The sequence below is a fragment of the Phyllostomus discolor genome, chromosome 1 (genome assembly GCF_004126475.2).
Source record: "Phyllostomus discolor isolate MPI-MPIP mPhyDis1 chromosome 1, mPhyDis1.pri.v3, whole genome shotgun sequence".
NCBI classification, from domain to species: Eukaryota; Metazoa; Chordata; class Mammalia; order Chiroptera; family Phyllostomidae; genus Phyllostomus; species Phyllostomus discolor.
The window spans coordinates 52,679,194-52,694,465 of record NC_040903.2 but is presented as its reverse complement, the minus strand read 5'-3'; the positions used below and the strand labels follow the sequence as shown (position 1 = coordinate 52,694,465).

General features: G+C 47.0%; 1 protein-coding gene across 1 annotated transcript in view; it reads right to left on the bottom strand.

The window, feature by feature from the left end:
* The window catches only part of LOC114491899 (ankyrin repeat domain-containing protein 26-like), a 131,878-nt gene that overhangs the window by 21,540 nt on the left and 95,066 nt on the right, over positions 1-15,272 (bottom strand). The gene's annotated exons all lie outside the window — the stretch shown is intronic.

Below are 15,272 nucleotides of genomic sequence, written 5' to 3'. Positions count from 1 at the left end.
AAAGCCACAGGGAGGTAGGATTCAGGGTGGGAGGTAGGGGTGGGTTGCATGGGGCAAAGCTTCTTGGGAACGGAGAAAAGTGTATTCGCACATCAAGAGCAAAGTAAGTATATACATGAAGAAGGAAACAAATCCGAAACACCCTTGCCAGGCTGAGGAGCCTCTGGAAAGACCCTCAACCCTCCCAACACCCAAGTCATAGGGCAGCCTGAAGGAGAAGGAAAAAAGGGAGGAATTGAAATCCTCTTTGAAAACATAAGGAAAGAAAACCTCCCCAATTTGGCGAAGGGAACACCCATACAAGTGCACGAAACACACAGAATCCCGGTCCAAATGAACCCAAGGAGGATCAAAGCAAGGAACATCATAATTAAAATGCCAAAGGTTCGCGGTACACGAGACTCTTCAAAACAGCGAGAGAGAGGCAGAGAGTTGCCTACCAAGGAATTCCCCTGAAAGTGCCAGCTGATGCCTCAAAAGAAACTTTGCAGGCCAGAAGGGACTGGGAAGAAGTATTCAACGTGATGGAAAGCAAGCACCTACAACCTACATTACTCGACCCAGCAAAGCTATCATTTGGAATGGGAGGGCAGGAACAGTGCCTCTGAGACAAGATAAAGCTAATGAGAGTTGTCCATCAGCACGCCATTATGTTATGAAATGCTAAAGGTTCTCATTCACGGAAAAGAGGGTCCGCACCGTGAACATCACGGGGGCTGTAAGTGCACAACGATCAACAAAGGCATGGAAAACCCAACTAAGCAAACCAGCAGAAGGAAACCAGGATCATAGCCTTGGAGATCATTTGGAGGCTTATCAGTTGGGAGGAGGAAGGGGGGACGCATGGGGTGCGGGCGGGGCGGGGGGGGGGGAGGTGCAGGAATTCACAAGTACAAACTGGTAGAGATTGAGTAGACGGGGAATGTTCAGAACGGTCCGGGAAGTGAAGTAGCCAAAGAACTCGTATTCATGACCCGCGGACTTCAACTAAGGGGACAAGGGCTGAAGGGAATGGCGGAGGCTGGGTTGAGGGGAGAAAAGGGGAAACGATGGGCACCATTGCACTAGCGTAATCAATAGTGGACATTTTTAGAACACAGGAACATAGTGGCAACTTACATTTTACCCTATGTAAAAGTGAAAATTCCAAGAAACATGTTAAAACCGTAGAAAACACTCAGAGTCCCAAGTTGCACACGGAGGAATCCCTAATCGTGTAGGGATTCCATACTGGGAACTTTACGGTATCCAAACGAAAGTAAAATCATCATATTTAAAGTTTGACATCTTAGAAATTGTGGGATATTTTTTTCTCTAAATATCAAACCTCAGTCCCAACCATGTCATCTACATTACTTATGTCAAAGCCTCCCATCAAACTTGCAGAGGAAAGTAATTAGGAGTAAGAACACCATGAGCTTGTCAAATATTTTCGTGTACTCCTTTGCAGACTGATAGTTCTGGTGGAAAATTTACCTGGTCTAAATTTGTGCACTGAAGGCTTTCCGGCGGCTTTTTTCGGAAGACGATCTTTCACTTCCACCGCAGCCTGAAAGAGTTTTGAAACAACATGATTAATAAGTAATATGCATTTCCTATAACCTGTTGGTGATACCTCCGTGTAAAAAGATAAAAGTTATTACCTGCGAGGAGGAAATATCTTCGGGAGAATCTGAAAAGCAAACGGACACATCCTCAATTATATGAAAATATGGAAGGCAACTAGACATTCACGCAGGGATAGTATGGAGCCGACACCTGATGCCCGGCTTTGGAAATGATTACACTAGGTGTCAGCTGTCCCTTTTTGCTTTTCCAGCGGTGCGTGGATAAGAAGATCAACTAAGCAGAAACATAGGATACGCTACAAATACTGAAGGAACGAACAAGAACAGAGCTTTGACAAAACACGCGGCTGTGATGTCGAGAGGATAATTACGTTCTTAAAGATTCTAACTGAAAGAGCAATGGGAGCATATACCAAAGAGGTCTTCGTGCCTGACGGGAGAAACGTCATGCTGAACCAGAGAAACACGGCATGACCGGAAGAGAATCATTGTGAAACAGAACGCAACAGCATATCCTTCAAGATGACACCAGAATCATTTATACCTCATGCAACAAGTACTTAGATGTCTATCAAGGAGCTCTGTAATTTGGAAGGACACAATTGAGAGGGCAGGTCAGTTGAACCCATAATTCCATTGTAGACAGACAATGTGTTACCACTCCATCAGCTCGGATACACACTTCTACAGTGCCAGTTAATAGAAATATTCAATTTCCGCCATGCCCGTACAGGCTGCTAGTATGCCTTCATTTCTCGTATCGTCTACTTTGGCCACCTTAGTGTCTTGATGTGCTCATGCCAGCAGGTTCGTAAAACACCTCTAAGACCTACAGCCAACATCTTACTCAATGGGGGCGACGAAAAGGAGCTTGCACTCTGAGACCAAGAGTAAGACGAGGATGTCCACCGCCACCACATCCATTCGACGCAGGACTGCAAGGCCTGGCCTCAGGGGTCGGGCAACGGACACAAAGAGGACACTTCCAAATTGGAATGTTGCAAGTAAAACGGTCATTGTTCCCAGATGACAACGTGGTGAACGTGGAAATTCCTACAGAGTCCGCCAAGGAACTACTCCACCCTGTAAGTGGATTTCGCAAAAACGGTGGCACTCAAAGTCACTATGAAGAAAGCAAACGCATTACTCTACACCAACGATGAAACATCCGAAGGGAAAGCCGGGGAGAAACACCCGTTGGATATAGCGACGAGAAAAACAAAGTACCTAGGAAGAAACTTAACCCAGGAGGTGAAAGACCCGTACTCAGAAGAGTACACGACGCGGCAGAAAGACATTAAGAAAGGCACAAATGAGTGGAAGTATACTGCATGCTCCTAGATGGGAAGAATTCTCATCACCAAAACGTTCATACTTCTCCCAGCAATTCACAGATTCCACACATTCCCTGTTGAACTACCAATGACGTTTCACACAGAGAGAACCATCATTTCAAACCTCTACACGGAACCATGCACGACCAGGGAGAGCTGCCACCGTTTTGAGAGAGAAGCAAGAGTAGGCGGGATCACCAACCCAGACAGGAAACTCTGTTACGTGGCCACGCTACCAAAAGCAGTCTGCTACTGGCAGAAGAACAGACACACAGATCAGTGGGACAGAACAGAGAGCCCAGCAATAAGCCCAAGGCCCTATGGTCCATTAAAGATTCGACAAAGGGGGCAGAAGCACAACGTGGAATAAAAGCAGCCTCTTCGGCCAAAGGTGTCGGGAGATCTGCACAGCTGCACGCAAACAAAAATGAAACTTGGCCAGCGACGTACACCCCACACAAAAATAAACTCAATGGACAAAAGACTCAGACGTATGTCCCCATACCACAAAAGTGCTGGAGGAGAAGCTAGGCGGGAAACTCTTAGATATTCCAGGCAGCCATCTTCCCACCATTATGTCCCCAGACCAAGGGTCATAAAGGAGAGAATAGACAAGTGGCACCTCATCACAATCACAAGCTTCTGATGAAACAGAAGCAAAACAAAAAGGGAACCAAGGGTACGTGACCATATACTTGCCAGGGGGACCTCGCACAAGGGTTTGGTCTCCCCAATATATAAAGAACGCACATGACTCCACACCGGGAAGACAAACCAAACAGCGAAGGATCGGGCAAAGCCTTGAACAGACCCTTCTCCAAGGAGGTCACACAGGAGGGCTCACGGACATACGAAAGGGTGCTCAGCGAAAGGAGCCATCAGAGACATGCAAATTCAAGCCACCGTACGATTCCACTTCACACTGGTCAGAGTGGCCATCGGAAAAGCATCAACAAAGAGCAAGCGCTGCCGAGGTGGTGGGGAAAAGGGAACCCTAGTGCAGTGTGGGTGCGAATGCCAACTGGCGAAGCCACCCTGGAGAGCAGCATGCAATTGCCTCAAGAAGGTTAAAGTGAAATTGCCAATTGACAGAGCAGTTGCACTGCTAGGATTTTACCCTAAGAAACCGCCAACGCTAGTTCTAAAGAAGCTTTGCACCCTAATTTTCCTAGCAGTGCAATTGACCGCAGGCAAGTACTGGAAGCGGCCTCGGTGTCCATCAGTACATGAGTGGATCAATAGACTGCGGTACCTTTACACAAGAAAAGTACCTCCGCGCACAAAGACAGAAGGAGCTCCTACCCTTCATGAAAACACGGATGGAGGCAGAGAGCAAGGATGTGAGTGAAGGAAGCCAGGCGGTGGGAGACAAATACCACGTGATCTCGCCTCTAAGGGGATCCCAATTACAAAAAGCACACAAGCAAGCAAAATGAAACCAGAGCCACTGAAATTAGGAACAAAATGACAGTTGCCGGACGGGACGGGGGAGGGACTAAACATGGGAAAGGAGGGAAAGCCTCGTGAAAGAACACGTGCGCAGGAGCTCTGGACAAAGCCACAGGGAGGTAGGATTCAGGGTGGGAGGTAGGGGTGGGTTGCACGGGGCAAAGCTTCTTGGGGAACGGAGAAAAGTGTATTCGCACATCAAGAGCAAAGTAAGTATATACATGAAGAAGGAAACAAATCCGAAACACCCTTGCCAGGCTGAGGAGCCTCTGGAAAGACCCTCAACCCTCCCAACACCCAAGTCATAGGGCAGCCTGAAGGAGAAGGAAAAAAGGGAGGAATTGAAATCCTCTTTGAAAACATAAGGAAAGAAAACCTCCCCAATTTGGCGAAGGGAACACCCATACAAGTGCACGAAACACACAGAATCCCGGTCCAAATGAACCCAAGGAGGATCAAAGCAAGGAACATCATAATTAAAATGCCAAAGGTTCGCGGTACACGAGACTCTTCAAAACAGCGAGAGAGAGGCAGAGAGTTGCCTACCAAGGAATTCCCCTGAAAGTGCCAGCTGATGCCTCAAAAGAAACTTTGCAGGCCAGAAGGGACTGGGAAGAAGTATTCAACGTGATGGAAAGCAAGCACCTACAACCTACATTACTCGACCCAGCAAAGCTATCATTTGGAATGGGAGGGCAGGAACAGTGCCTCTGAGACAAGATAAAGCTAATGAGAGTTGTCCATCAGCACGCCATTATGTTATGAAATGCTAAAGGTTCTCATTCACGGAAAAGAGGGTCCGCACCGTGAACATCACGGGGGCTGTAAGTGCACAACGATCAACAAAGGCATGGAAAACCCAACTAAGCAAACCAGCAGAAGGAAACCAGGATCATAGCCTTGGAGATCATTTGGAGGCTTATCAGTTGGGAGGAGGAAGGGGGGACGCATGGGGTGCGGGCGGGGCGGGGGGGGGGGAGGTGCAGGAATTCACAAGTACAAACTGGTAGAGATTGAGTAGACGGGGAATGTTCAGAACGGTCCGGGAAGTGAAGTAGCCAAAGAACTCGTATTCATGACCCGCGGACTTCAACTAAGGGGACAAGGGCTGAAGGGAATGGCGGAGGCTGGGTTGAGGGGAGAAAAGGGGAAACGATGGGCACCATTGCACTAGCGTAATCAATAGTGGACATTTTTAGAACACAGGAACATAGTGGCAACTTACATTTTACCCTATGTAAAAGTGAAAATTCCAAGAAACATGTTAAAACCGTAGAAAACACTCAGAGTCCCAAGTTGCACACGGAGGAATCCCTAATCGTGTAGGGATTCCATACTGGGAACTTTACGGTATCCAAACGAAAGTAAAATCATCATATTTAAAGTTTGACATCTTAGAAATTGTGGGATATTTTTTTCTCTAAATATCAAACCTCAGTCCCAACCATGTCATCTACATTACTTATGTCAAAGCCTCCCATCAAACTTGCAGAGGAAAGTAATTAGGAGTAAGAACACCATGAGCTTGTCAAATATTTTCGTGTACTCCTTTGCAGACTGATAGTTCTGGTGGAAAATTTACCTGGTCTAAATTTGTGCACTGAAGGCTTTCCGGCGGCTTTTTTCGGAAGACGATCTTTCACTTCCACCGCAGCCTGAAAGAGTTTTGAAACAACATGATTAATAAGTAATATGCATTTCCTATAACCTGTTGGTGATACCTCCGTGTAAAAAGATAAAAGTTATTACCTGCGAGGAGGAAATATCTTCGGGAGAATCTGAAAAGCAAACGGACACATCCTCAATTATATGAAAATATGGAAGGCAACTAGACATTCACGCAGGGATAGTATGGAGCCGACACCTGATGCCCGGCTTTGGAAATGATTACACTAGGTGTCAGCTGTCCCTTTTTGCTTTTCCAGCGGTGCGTGGATAAGAAGATCAACTAAGCAGAAACATAGGATACGCTACAAATACTGAAGGAACGAACAAGAACAGAGCTTTGACAAAACACGCGGCTGTGATGTCGAGAGGATAATTACGTTCTTAAAGATTCTAACTGAAAGAGCAATGGGAGCATATACCAAAGAGGTCTTCGTGCCTGACGGGAGAAACGTCATGCTGAACCAGAGAAACACGGCATGACCGGAAGAGAATCATTGTGAAACAGAACGCAACAGCATATCCTTCAAGATGACACCAGAATCATTTATACCTCATGCAACAAGTACTTAGATGTCTATCAAGGAGCTCTGTAATTTGGAAGGACACAATTGAGAGGGCAGGTCAGTTGAACCCATAATTCCATTGTAGACAGACAATGTGTTACCACTCCATCAGCTCGGATACACACTTCTACAGTGCCAGTTAATAGAAATATTCAATTTCCGCCATGCCCGTACAGGCTGCTAGTATGCCTTCATTTCTCGTATCGTCTACTTCGGCCACCTTAGTGTCTTGATGTGCTCATGCCAGCAGGTTCGTAAAACACCTCTAAGACCTACAGCCAACATCTTACTCAATGGGGGCGACGAAAAGGAGCTTGCACTCTGAGACCAAGAGTAAGACGAGGATGTCCACCGCCACCACATCCATTCGACGCAGGACTGCAAGGCCTGGCCTCAGGGGTCGGGCAACGGACACAAAGAGGACACTTCCAAATTGGAATGTTGCAAGTAAAACGGTCATTGTTCCCAGATGACAACGTGGTGAACGTGGAAATTCCTACAGAGTCCGCCAAGGAACTACTCCACCCTGTAAGTGGATTTCGCAAAAACGGTGGCACTCAAAGTCACTATGAAGAAAGCAAACGCATTACTCTACACCAACGATGAAACATCCGAAGGGAAAGCCGGGGAGAAACACCCGTTGGATATAGCGACGAGAAAAACAAAGTACCTAGGAAGAAACTTAACCCAGGAGGTGAAAGACCCGTACTCAGAAGAGTACACGACGCGGCAGAAAGACATTAAGAAAGGCACAAATGAGTGGAAGTATACTGCATGCTCCTAGATGGGAAGAATTCTCATCACCAAAACGTTCATACTTCTCCCAGCAATTCACAGATTCCACACATTCCCTGTTGAACTACCAATGACGTTTCACACAGAGAGAACCATCATTTCAAACCTCTACACGGAACCATGCACGACCAGGGAGAGCTGCCACCGTTTTGAGAGAGAAGCAAGAGTAGGCGGGATCACCAACCCAGACAGGAAACTCTGTTACGTGGCCACGCTACCAAAAGCAGTCTGCTACTGGCAGAAGAACAGACACACAGATCAGTGGGACAGAACAGAGAGCCCAGCAATAAGCCCAAGGCCCTATGGTCCATTAAAGATTCGACAAAGGGGGCAGAAGCACAACGTGGAATAAAAGCAGCCTCTTCGGCCAAAGGTGTCGGGAGATCTGCACAGCTGCACGCAAACAAAAATGAAACTTGGCCAGCGACGTACACCCCACACAAAAATAAACTCAATGGACAAAAGACTCAGACGTATGTCCCCATACCACAAAAGTGCTGGAGGAGAAGCTAGGCGGGAAACTCTTAGATATTCCAGGCAGCCATCTTCCCACCATTATGTCCCCAGACCAAGGGTCATAAAGGAGAGAATAGACAAGTGGCACCTCATCACAATCACAAGCTTCTGATGAAACAGAAGCAAAACAAAAAGGGAACCAAGGGTACGTGACCATATACTTGCCAGGGGGACCTCGCACAAGGGTTTGGTCTCCCCAGTATATAAAGAACGCACATGACTCCACACCGGGAAGACAAACCAAACACCGAAGGATCGGGCAAAGCCTTGAACAGACCCTTCTCCAAGGAGGTCATACAGGAGGGCTCACGGACATACGAAAGGATGCTCAGCGAAAGGAGCCATCAGAGACATGCAAATTCAAGCCACCGTACGATTCCACTTCACACTGGTCAGAGTGGCCATCGGAAAACCATCAACAAAGAGCAAGCGCTGCCGAGGTGGTGGGGAAAAGGGAACCCTAGTGCAGTGTGGGTGCGAATGCCAACTGGCGAAGCCACCCTGGAGAGCAGCATGCAATTGCCTCAAGAAGGTTAAAGTGAAATTGCCATTTGACAGAGCAGTTGCACTGCTGGGATTTTACCCTAAGAAACCGCCAACGCTAGTTCTAAAGAAGCTTTGCACCCTAATTTTCCTAGCAGTGCAATTGACCGCAGGCAAGTACTGGAAGCGGCCTCGGTGTCCATCAGTACATGAGTGGATCAATAGACTGCGGTACCTTTACACAAGAAAAGTACCTCCGCGCACAAAGACAGAAGGAGCTCCTACCCTTCATGAAAACACGGATGGAGGCAGAGAGCAAGGATGTGAGTGAAGCAAGCCAGGCGGTGGGAGACAAATACCACGTGATCTCGCCTCTAAGGGGATTCCAATTACAAAAAGCACACAAGCAAGCAAAATGAAACCAGAGCCACTGAATTAGGAACAAAATGACAGTTGCCGGACGGGACGGGGGAGGGACTAAACATGGGAAAGGAGGGAAAGCCTGGTGAAAGAACACGTGCGCAGGAGCTCTGGACAAAGCCACAGGGAGGTAGGATTCAGGGTGGGAGGTAGGGGTGGGTTGCACGGGGAAAGCTTCTTGGGAACGGAGAAAAGTGTATTCGCACATCAAGAGCAAAGTAAGTATATACATGAAGAAGGAAACAAATCCGAAACAACCTTGCCAGGCTGAGGAGCCTCTGGAAAGACCCTCAACCCTCCCAACACCCAAGTCATAGGGCTGCCTGAAGGAGAAGGAAAAAAGGGAGGAATTGAAATCCTCTTTGAAAACATAAGGAAAGAAAACCTCCCCAATTTGGCGAAGGGAACACCCATACAAGTGCACGAAACACACAGAATCCCGGTCCAAATGAACCCAAAGAGGATCAAAGCAAGGAACATCATAATTAAAATGCCAAAGGTTCGCGGTACACGAGACTCTTCAAAACAGCGAGAGAGAGGCAGAGAGTTGCCTACAAAGGAATTCCCCTGAAAGTGCCAGCTGATGCCTCAAAAGAAACTTTGCAGGCCAGAAGGGACTGGGAAGAAGTATTCAACGTGATGGAAAGCAAGCACTTACAACCTACATTACTCGACCCAGCAAAGCTATCATTTGGAATGGGAGGGCAGGAACAGTGCCTCTGAGACAAGATAAAGCTAATGAGAGTTGTCCATCAGCACGCCATTATGTTATGAAATGCTAAAGGTTCTCATTCACGGAAAAGAGGGTCCGCACCGTGAACATCACGGGGGCTGTAAGTGCACAACGATCAACAAAGGCATGGAAAACCCAACTAAGCAAACCAGCAGAAGGAAACCAGGATCATAGCCTTGGAGATCATTTGGAGGCTTATCAGTTGGGAGGAGGAAGGGGGGACGCATGGGGTGCGGGCGGGGCGGGGGGGGGGGGGGGGCAGGAATTCACAAGTACAAACTGGTAGAGATTGAGTAGACGGGGAATGTTCAGAACGGTCCGGGAAGTGAAGTAGCCAAAGAACTCGTATTCATGACCCGCGGACTTCAACTAAGGGGACAAGGGCTGAAGGGAATGGCGGAGGCTGGGTTGAGGGGAGAAAAGGGGAAACGATGGGCACCATTGCACTAGCGTAATCAATAGTGGACATTTTTAGAACACAGGAACATAGTGGCAACTTACATTTTACCCTATGTAAAAGTGAAAATTCCAAGAAACATGTTAAAACCGTAGAAAACACTCAGAGTCCCAAGTTGCACACGGAGGAATCCCTAATCGTGTAGGGATTCCATACTGGGAACTTTACGGTATCCAAACGAAAGTAAAATCATCATATTTAAAGTTTGACATCTTAGAAATTGTGGGATATTTTTTTCTCTAAATATCAAACCTCAGTCCCAACCATGTCATCTACATTACTTATGTCAAAGCCTCCCATCAAACTTGCAGAGGAAAGTAATTAGGAGTAAGAACACCATGAGCTTGTCAAATATTTTCGTGTACTCCTTTGCAGACTGATAGTTCTGGTGGAAAATTTACCTGGTCTAAATTTGTGCACTGAAGGCTTTCCGGCGGCTTTTTTCGGAAGACGATCTTTCACTTCCACCGCAGCCTGAAAGAGTTTTGAAACAACATGATTAATAAGTAATATGCATTTCCTATAACCTGTTGGTGATACCTCCGTGTAAAAAGATAAAAGTTATTACCTGCGAGGAGGAAATATCTTCGGGAGAATCTGAAAAGCAAACGGACACATCCTCAATTATATGAAAATATGGAAGGCAACTAGACATTCACGCAGGGATAGTATGGAGCCGACACCTGATGCCCGGCTTTGGAAATGATTACACTAGGTGTCAGCTGTCCCTTTTTGCTTTTCCAGCGGTGCGTGGATAAGAAGATCAACTAAGCAGAAACATAGGATACGCTACAAATACTGAAGGAACGAACAAGAACAGAGCTTTGACAAAACACGCGGCTGTGATGTCGAGAGGATAATTACGTTCTTAAAGATTCTAACTGAAAGAGCAATGGGAGCATATACCAAAGAGGTCTTCGTGCCTGACGGGAGAAACGTCATGCTGAACCAGAGAAACACGGCATGACCGGAAGAGAATCATTGTGAAACAGAACGCAACAGCATATCCTTCAAGATGACACCAGAATCATTTATACCTCATGCAACAAGTACTTAGATGTCTATCAAGGAGCTCTGTAATTTGGAAGGACACAATTGAGAGGGCAGGTCAGTTGAACCCATAATTCCATTGTAGACAGACAATGTGTTACCACTCCATCAGCTCGGATACACACTTCTACAGTGCCAGTTAATAGAAATATTCAATTTCCGCCATGCCCGTACAGGCTGCTGGTATGCCTTCATTTCTCGTATCGTCTACTTCGGCCACCTTAGTGTCTTGATGTGCTCATGCCAGCAGGTTCGTAAAACACCTCTAAGACCTACAGCCAACATCTTACTCAATGGGGGCGAAGAAAAGGAGCTTGCACTCTGAGACCAAGAGTAAGACGAGGATGTCCACCGCCACCACATCCATTCGACGCAGGACTGCAAGGCCTGGCCTCAGGGGTCGGGCAACGGACACAAAGAGGACACTTCCAAATTGGAATGTTGCAAGTAAAACGGTCATTGTTCCCAGATGACAACGTGGTGAACGTGGAAATTCCTACAGAGTCCGCCAAGGAACTACTCCACCCTGTAAGTGGATTTCGCAAAAACGGTGGCACTCAAAGTCACTATGAAGAAAGCAAACGCATTACTCTACACCAACAATGAAACATCCGAAGGGAAAGCCGGGGAGAAACACCCGTTGGATATAGCGACGAGAAAAACAAAGTACCTAGGAAGAAACTTAACCCAGGAGGTGAAAGACCCGTACTCAGAAGAGTACACGACGCGGCAGAAAGACATTAAGAAAGGCACAAATGAGTGGAAGTATACTGCATGCTCCTAGATGGGAAGAATTCTCATCACCAAAACGTTCATACTTCTCCCAGCAATTCACAGATTCCACGCATTCCCTGTTGAACTACCAATGACGTTTCACACAGGGAGAACCATCATTTCAAACATCTACACGGAACCATGCACGACCAGGGAGAGCTGCCACCGTTTTGAGAGAGAAGCAAGAGTAGGCGGGATCACCAACCCAGACAGGAAACTCTGTTACGTGGCCACGCTACCAAAAGCAGTCTGCTACTGGCAGAAGAACAGACACACAGATCAGTGGGACAGAACAGAGAGCCCAGCAATAAGCCCAAGGCCCTATGGTCCATTAAAGATTCGACAAAGGGGGCAGAAGCACAACGTGGAATAAAAGCAGCCTCTTCGGCCAAAGGTGTCGGGAGATCTGCACAGCTGCACGCAAACAAAAATGAAACTTGGCCAGCGACGTACACCCCACACAAAAATAAACTCAATGGACAAAAGACTCAGACGTATGTCCCCATACCACAAAAGTGCTGGAGGAGAAGCTAGGCGGGAAACTCTTAGATATTCCAGGCAGCCATCTTCCCACCATTATGTCCCCAGACCAAGGGTCATAAAGGAGAGAATAGACAAGTGGCACCTCATCACAATCACAAGCTTCTGATGAAACAGAAGCAAAACAAAAAGGGAACCAAGGGTACGTGACCATATACTTGCCAGGGGGACCTCGCACAAGGGTTTGGTCTCCCCAGTATATAAAGAACGCACATGACTCCACACCGGGAAGACAAACCAAACAGCGAAGGATCGGGCAAAGCCTTGAACAGACCCTTCTCCAAGGAGGTCATACAGGAGGGCTCACGGACATACGAAAGGGTGCTCAGCGAAAGGAGCCATCAGAGACATGCAAATTCAAGCCACCGTACGATTCCACTTCACACTGGTCAGAGTGGCCATCGGAAAAGCATCAACAAAGAGCAAGCGCTGCCGAGGTGGTGGGGAAAAGGGAACCCTAGTGCAGTGTGGGTGCGAATGCCAACTGGCGAAGCCACCCTGGAGAGCAGCATGCAATTGCCTCAAGAAGGTTAAAGTGAAATTGCCATTTGACAGAGCAGTTGCACTGCTGGGATTTTACCCTAAGAAACCGCCAACGCTAGTTCTAAAGAAGCTTTGCACCCTAATTTTCCTTGCAGTGCAATTGACCGCAGGCAAGTACTGGAAGCGGCCTCGGTGTCCATCAGTACATGAGTGGATCAATAGACTGCGGTACCTTTACACAAGAAAAGTACCTCCGCGCACAAAGACAGAAGGAGCTCCTACCCTTCATGAAAACACGGATGGAGGCAGAGAGCAAGGATGTGAGTGAAGCAAGCCAGGCGGTGGGAGACAAATACCACGTGATCTCGCCTCTAAGGGGAACCCAATTACAAAAAGCACACAAGCAAGCAAAATGAAACCAGAGCCACTGAATTAGGAACAAAATGACAGTTGCCGGACGGGACGGGGGAGGGACTAAACATGGGAAAGGAGGGAAAGCCTGGTGAAAGAACACGTGCGCAGGAGCTCTGGACAAAGCCACAGGGAGGTAGGATTCAGGGTGGGAGGTAGGGGTGGGTTGCATGGGGCAAAGCTTCTTGGGAAACGGAGAAAAGTGTATTCGCACATCAAGAGCAAAGTAAGTATATACATGAAGAAGGAAACAAATCCGAAACAACCTTGCCAGGCTGAGGAGCCTCTGGAAAGACCCTCAACCCTCCCAACACCCAAGTCATAGGGCTGCCTGAAGGAGAAGGAAAAAAGGGAGGAATTGAAATCCTCTTTGAAAACATAAGGAAAGAAAACCTCCCCAATTTGGCGAAGGGAACACCCATACAAGTGCACGAAACACACAGAATCCCGGTCCAAATGAACCCAAAGAGGATCAAAGCAAGGAACATCATAATTAAAATGCCAAAGGTTCGCGGTACACGAGACTCTTCAAAACAGCGAGAGAGAGGCAGAGAGTTGCCTACAAAGGAATTCCCCTGAAAGTGCCAGCTGATGCCTCAAAAGAAACTTTGCAGGCCAGAAGGGACTGGGAAGAAGTATTCAACGTGATGGAAAGCAAGCACTTACAACCTACATTACTCGACCCAGCAAAGCTATCATTTGGAATGGGAGGGCAGGAACAGTGCCTCTGAGACAAGATAAAGCTAATGAGAGTTGTCCATCAGCACGCCATTATGTTATGAAATGCTAAAGGTTCTCATTCACGGAAAAGAGGGTCCGCACCATGAACATCACGGGGGCAGTAAGTGCACAAAGATCAACAAAGGCATGGAAAACCCAACTAAGCAAACCAGCAGAAGGAAACCAGGATCATAGCCTTGGAGATCATTTGGAGGCTTATCAGTTGGGAGGAGGAAGGGGGGACGCATGGGGTGCGGGCGGGGCGGGGGGGGGGAGGTGCAGGAATTCACAAGTACAAACTGGTAGAGATTGAGTAGACGGGGAATGTTCAGAACGGTCCGGGAAGTGAAGTAGCCAAAGAACTCGTATTCATGACCCGCGGACTTCAACTAAGGGGACAAGGGCTGAAGGGAATGGCGGAGGCTGGGTTGAGGGGAGAAAAGGGGAAACGATGGGCACCATTGCACTAGCGTAATCAATAGTGGACATTTTTAGAACACAGGAACATAGTGGCAACTTACATTTTACCCTATGTAAAAGTGAAAATTCCAAGAAACATGTTAAAACCGTAGAAAACACTCAGAGTCCCAAGTTGCACACGGAGGAATCCCTAATCGTGTAGGGATTCCATACTGGGAACTTTACGGTATCCAAACGAAAGTAAAATCATCATATTTAAAGTTTGACATCTTAGAAATTGTGGGATATTTTTTTCTCTAAATATCAAACCTCAGTCCCAACCATGTCATCTACATTACTTATGTCAAAGCCTCCCATCAAACTTGCAGAGGAAAGTAATTAGGAGTAAGAACACCATGAGCTTGTCAAATATTTTCGTGTACTCCTTTGCAGACTGATAGTTCTGGTGGAAAATTTACCTGGTCTAAATTTGTGCATCGAAAGCTTTCCGGCGGCTTTTTTCGGAAGACAATCTTTCACTTCCACCGCAGCCTGAAAGAGTTTTGAAACAACATGATTAATAAGTAATATGCATTTCCTATAACCTGTTGGTGATACCTCCGTGTAAAAAGATAAAAGTTATTACCTGCGAGGAGGAAATATCTTCGGGAGAATCTGAAAAGCAAACGGACACATCCTCAATTATATGAAAACATGGAAGGCAACTAGACATTCACGCAGGGATAGTATGGAGCCGACACCTGATGCCCGGCTTTGGAAATGATTACACTAGGTGTCAGCTGTCCCTTTTTGCTTTTCCAGCGGTGCGTGGATAAGAAGATCAACTAAGCAGAAACATAGGATACGCTACAAATACTGAAGGAACGAACAAGAACAGAGCTTGACAAA